We start from the raw sequence: 6,036 nt of genomic DNA on the forward strand, positions 1-6,036 counted from the left end.
TACAGGTGAGAACTCAGAAGAATTCACAGGTGAATAAGGAAGGGACATACAATCCACCATAGGGCAGAGCAGGCAGCCCTCAGAGGTGCAGGGGTGTCCTGGGGCAGCTCTGGGCTGGGAGGCCTGAGCCCTGGGTTTTGGTTCTTCAGCATCCCTAATTTACCCCATACGTTTGCACAAGTTGCTTCCCCTCTAAACTTGCTCATCTATTAAAACAAAACAAAAAAGTAGAATCAGATCATGCTAAGATTCCTTCTACCTCTAGCTTTCTAAGAGTTAAGAATAGCAAAATGTTCCAGGAGAAAAACAAATGTTCTAGCAGGAATGAGGAGAGTGGTTCTCCCTGGCTTGATCTGAGAAAGTGCTGGAAAGGCTGCAGTCATGTGCTGGTCTGTGTGGAATGCCCAGGATGTGGGTGGATCTGGAGGTGAAGAATGTCTGAGAGACATTCTTGTCAAAGGAAACAGATGATACCCCTACTGCTGCTGAAGATGAATGGAGGGGGAAGTAAGGAAGGGGGAGGGACAGAAGGAAAAAGAGGAGCAGGATAATAATAATAATAATAATATCTGCATAGCCCTTGGTGGTTTATAGACCAGTTCCATACACACTGGCTCCCTTAGCTCTCAGAACTAAGCTGGGAGGCAGGAATCGGCATTTTAGTCCACCTTTATGGACTCAGGGTTGACCCTACATCTAGTAAGTGATGGAGCCAGGATTCAAACCAAGGTCTGGCTGACAGCCAGCCTCACATCATACAACCATGATCACAAGCTCAGGACGCTGCCACCACATGACGTAGTGTCCAAAGGACCTCGGCAGACATGCATTCAGCGGTGATCATGACAAACATGGTCGCCAGAGGCAATGAAAGAGCGCCCCGCTGTGTTCTGTCTTGACCACCTCAGGACCACAGCTTGCAGTTCTGGGTCCCACATTTCATAAGGAATATTGCCCAACGGGAACATTTCAGAGGATGGTGAGAATCTTTATATCCAAGTAATATTAGGGACAATTGAGGCATGTTGGGTGGCTCTCCTGGAAAAGGGAGGACATAGCCAGTACCTAGCATTGTTTCAGAGTTATCTTAAGGTCTATTGTACCAGCCAGAATCCCAACTGGAAACAGATGGCTGTATCAAATTAGGTTAATCAGAGGAAGATCTGTTTACAGGGGAACTATTTGCAATGGTACAGATGTAGAGAAACCAAAAGGATAAGGTTGGTATCAGAAGAGCTAGCTTGCCTAGACACAGAGGATGTTGAGAGGAAGTCATCATTGAAACCTGAAGAAAATCATGTAGAGAGAAGATGTCCCTGAAAGAAATGGTGACCATCAGTCGGACGGGAAGGACAAAGCCAGTCAAAGGTGACCTCACAAGTAGGAGCCTAGGGAATACAGACAATGAAACTTATTCTTCTCTCTCCTGTCAATTTCCTGCTAAGACACCGTTGTGGCCAAATCAAACCAGAAGTCAGAGCATACAGGACCCCATGGATGAAGTTCCAAGTTAGCCCCCCAGGGCAGACAGCAGAGTGGAGAAGGTGAAGGCAATGTCTGGAGGGACAAATGGAAGACGTCAGACACAGCTATCCCATAGAAGAATTAGACATGGTGTGAGACCACTAGAGAATGGGTGGGGGACCGGGAAAAAGAATTAGGACCAAAGGGATGTTACAAGGAAATGAATTTTAGCTAAATTTTAACATAAGAAAGGAACAAATTGACAGCCAAAGAGAGCTGAACTAGGAAGGAATATTTCCATAAAGACTACTGAGCTCCCCAGCATTGAACTTAAAGTCAAGGTTAGAAGACCAGTGAGTCAGGAATGCTCTAGAGGAAATCCAATGTTAGGCTGGATTCAATGACTTATAAAGTTTCTTCTAATTGTGATATTCCAACATTTTATGAAAAAATGAAATAAAAAGTAAAATAATAGAAGGGATTTTTTTAATTAGTCTAGTAATATTCCCCCCATTTTCCTCCTCAACCTCCTCCCAAATTAAGTATTTGCATTCATCTTACCTGGCAGCTAATAGAAGATGCCTCCTGATTAAGGATGGCACTGGAGATAAAGTTCTGATTAGGCAAAATTCTGGAGACACTTGAGTTGTTTTTAATAACCTTCTGCCTTGTTTATTCTGGCACTAGGATGACCTTGACCAGGAGAGGGAATGTACTCTCTAGTCCAGACCACTTCAAAACACTTTCTTCATCTTCTTGAGGAGTGTCACATTTGCTCACAAGATTCTGCTCCGTAATTCCCCACAGTGTTTCTAAAGTGGGAGCAGATTATAATGAGAGAGTAGCTGGCAGATAATTTGACAACTTTATTAATGTTTTAAGTTTTTTCTCTCTTGTTTTCCAAATAATAGTTTTCCCCCTCTTAACTACCAAAGGAGTTTCACTGTGATCACTATCGAGCTTAGTTAAAATCTATATTTGCTGACGCTTCCATTTCCTGAATTTCCAAACCAATGCTTCAGAGAAGTTTAGCAATTGCATAATTACCCATAATGTACTTTATATACTAGAGGCATCTTGTGGGCTTTGTATTAAGTGAATAATAGCAATGTTGTTTTGAGTGAATAATAGTTTCGTTAACTCCATTGTTACTAACTTACACTTAGAAAACCAAGAAGGTCGTTTGGAAATGTATGCACTGGAATCTGCCATATCTTGGTTACACAATATGCTTTTCATTATTTCACAATGTCTTGAAGAATGGAACTAATAAAGCTGATATTTCATGGCGTCGGGTGCAGACTAGCAGTTTGATGTAATGTTTCAGCTCATGACTCCTTGTATGCAAAGAACAGATTAATCTATTCAACTGGAGAGAAAGACCACCCAAGGTTTAACTGCGCAGGTGAGGCGCAAAAGACTGGCTCACAACTATTTCCTCCCAGAATGAATGTAACCAATTGGCACAACTCCAAAACAAGCATGACAGAGCCATAGGTCAATAGATTCAATTCCTATTCTAGGAGAATAATGAATTAATTCAGTCATGTTCAGTAAGCCAAAATACTGCAGCCATTTGGGGAATCTTTTAGGAGCAATGGTTTGGATTTCTTTGTTCCTACATAGAAATAGTAAGTGGAGGACTTGATCTTGTGACTGGTCCGTGTTATAGCATGTTAGCGAGGAGCCATTCATGCACAAGCACGCCCCATAAAGGAGGCAAAATGAACCCCGCGTGCCTGGCAAAATCATCAAAATGTGATTCTCGGTGCCAGAACTTCACCCAATCACCAAGAAATCCTTGTCACATGCATAATCTCTCCTACCCTCACTCCAGTATGAGCTTGTTAAGTCCTAAACTGAAAGGGCAATGTCTACCTCTTCTCTACATTTCTTGAGCAAAATTTGCCTTCACTCACACATTTATTCAGACATCATTTATAGATACTCACAGGCACTCCGCCTGCACCGTGCAGGAGGCTTTCACAGACCAGATCTCATCTCATCTGCATCCCGATGCATGCCACTGTGTCATCCCTGGTTTGATCATATCTCCACTCTCTTCCAGCAATGTTGATCCACATGCTTGCTAATGCAGATGGGGAAAACAAACTCAGAGCAGATAATGTGCTTGCCCAAATCACCTGCTGTCTTCACCTGTTCAGGCTGCTATAACAAAAATACCTTATCATCCACAAAAATTTATTTCTCACATTCCTGGAGGCTGGAAGTCCAAGATCCAGATGCCAGCAGATTCAAAGTCTGACAAGAATTCTCTTCCTGATGCTTAGACAATAGTCTTTTTGCTGTGTCCTCACATAGAAAGGAAGAGGGGGTTTTCTGGAGGTAGGGCACTGATCCCATTCATGAGGACTCCACCCTCATAACCTAATCACCTCCTAAGACCCCCACCTCCCAATACCATCACCCTGGGGATTAAATTTCACCATATAAATTCAGAGGTGGAGAGGGAGGACACAAACTCAGCCTATCACCCCTGGTAGGAAGTCATAGAACTGAGGTAGGATTCCAGGCCCGTCATAATGCAAATTTCATGATTCTTCTACTATATCAAACTATGTCAGACACTGTAGTCTCCCCTAGACTGTAACATAATCCTTTTTCTCATGGGCTCTAACAACATTACAGGGCACTGTCCCTCACACCCACACATTCAAATGGCTAGTACTTACTGAGAACTTCCGGCACGCCAGGCACTGCCCTAAGTGCCTTACAGGTTGTTGACACATCGTTCAGTCTTCATGACAATAATGAGGAAAGTGACTAATATTATCCTCATTCAACAGATGAGCAAATGAGGCACCAAGATGTTCAGTAACTTTCCCAAGGTCACCCAGCTACAAAGTAGCAAAGTTGAAATTCAAATCCGAGTGTGTGGCTCGAGGCTGTGCTTTTTTAGTCTCCAAACCACTCTGCTTTGAGAGTTCCTCCAACAACACAGAGGCGTTTATTTATGGACAAAGCAACCATTTACTAAATGCTTCCTGCATGCCAGCAGTGAGCAGGTCCTGGGCACCCAAGAGCTAACGAGACAGTGTGGTCCTTTCCATGTTAGAATTTTAGCATAAGGGGAGAGACAGATATTAAACAAGAGCTATGAAGGAAAACACTTACTACTGGCGATGCAGAGGTGGGAGACAAGATCCTTTTTAGACTGAGTTGTGAGAAAATGCTTCCTGGATCTAATGGGAGGAGATTCAGCACTTTGGAGAAATGTAAGTGATGCATGGGAATGAGACCCATTCTGTCTCTACAGTTCACGTTCTCAGTCTGAGTTTGCATCTCAACTTGGACCCTTACTAGCTTGGTGGCTTTGACTAGGTTACTTCTTTGAGATACCATCTTCTCATCTATAAAAGGGAATAATAAGGACTTCATAGGTTGCCAGGATCATTAGAAAGAATATAGAGAAAGCACCTAGTCGAGTCCTCACCTCTGTAGATACTGAACAAAGCTTTGTCCTTGCCTTTCCCTCTCTGAGCTGGGGACCATTGTGCCACGAGGGCATGTGTCCATATGAATGTTACAGCTCAGCCACTCTCACACCTGAATCTTCGTGGCCAGACGTGTGAACTGCTCTCAATAAGTGTCTGAAATAAAGCAAATCTGTGTGTGGGCTGTGAGTACAGCCCTGTGAAGGCTACATGGGCAAAATGATGCCATCTACTTTTCAGGATCTGCCCTCAAGTGGTAGATCATCAGAATAAGCTCGGTTCTGCTTCAATAACAGGAAAAAACAATCCCAAATGCCCAGAGACTTCAAACAACAAAGGCTTATGCGACTTGTCACCATAACCGACTGGGAAGTCCACTGTACATCATCCTCATTCAGGGACCCAGGCCGACAGCAGCTCCATCCCTGTTTCCAGGGTGGCTGAGACTGGTCAAAGCAAAATGGCAAAGTGAATGCTGGCCCTTGAGGCTTCTGCTCAGACACAACACACATCACCTCTGCCCACGCTGTATCATCCACGACAAGCCACATGGCCACACCTAATTTCCAGAGTCCATGGAAGAGTGATCCTATGCAGTGCCCAGAAGAACAAGAGACAGTCGATGGACCGCTCCAGTGACCCCCACAAAGAGTCTGTAAAGATACTGCACATGCCAGGTGATGGCAGGGGGCGGCTGCGGGGGTGGGAGGGGAAGTCTTCCAGGAGAACCATCAGCATGGCAGCCCAGCAGGCTCCCCTCCCCTCTGGGAAGCTTCTCAACATTACCCAGAGCTTTCCAAGCACTTCCACTCAAGTAGCCCTACTGTCTGGGAAGACGGAGCTCACCCCTCTTCGCATTTGAGACCACAGACACCTCCCACTGATGTGCAGTTTCTCTCATGCCTGTGGTTTCGTCTTATTAGTTCAGTGGGTTTTGCATCCCGCTCCATCACATAGCACGGTGTGTTTTAACAGCAGAGTCGACGCTTAGTGACAGTGCGCGGTGCTTACCGGGTGTTTCTGCATTACCACTGACCTATCACCTCATGCTCCTGGAAAAGCTCAGTAAGAGATCCCTGACAACTACTCTTGGAGTTTTCACAAATTGCCCAAATCT

At 44.5% G+C, this 6,036-nt stretch overlaps 1 long non-coding RNA gene across 1 annotated transcript; it reads right to left on the reverse strand.

The window, feature by feature from the left end:
• Positions 1–2,051: 2,051 nt before the first annotated feature.
• Positions 2,052–4,485, reverse strand: LOC115944088 (uncharacterized). The gene is made up of 3 exons (XR_004078663.2): positions 4,158–4,485; positions 3,417–3,553; positions 2,052–2,276 (listed from the first exon to the last, which is right to left on the reverse strand). It is a non-coding gene; the product is annotated as an uncharacterized LOC115944088 (long non-coding RNA).
• Between the last annotated feature and the right edge of the window lie 1,551 nt (positions 4,486–6,036).

The sequence above is a fragment of the Leptonychotes weddellii genome, chromosome 10, assembly GCF_054177405.1.
Source record: "Leptonychotes weddellii isolate Sample4059 chromosome 10, ASM5417740v2, whole genome shotgun sequence".
NCBI classification, from domain to species: domain Eukaryota; kingdom Metazoa; phylum Chordata; class Mammalia; order Carnivora; family Phocidae; genus Leptonychotes; species Leptonychotes weddellii.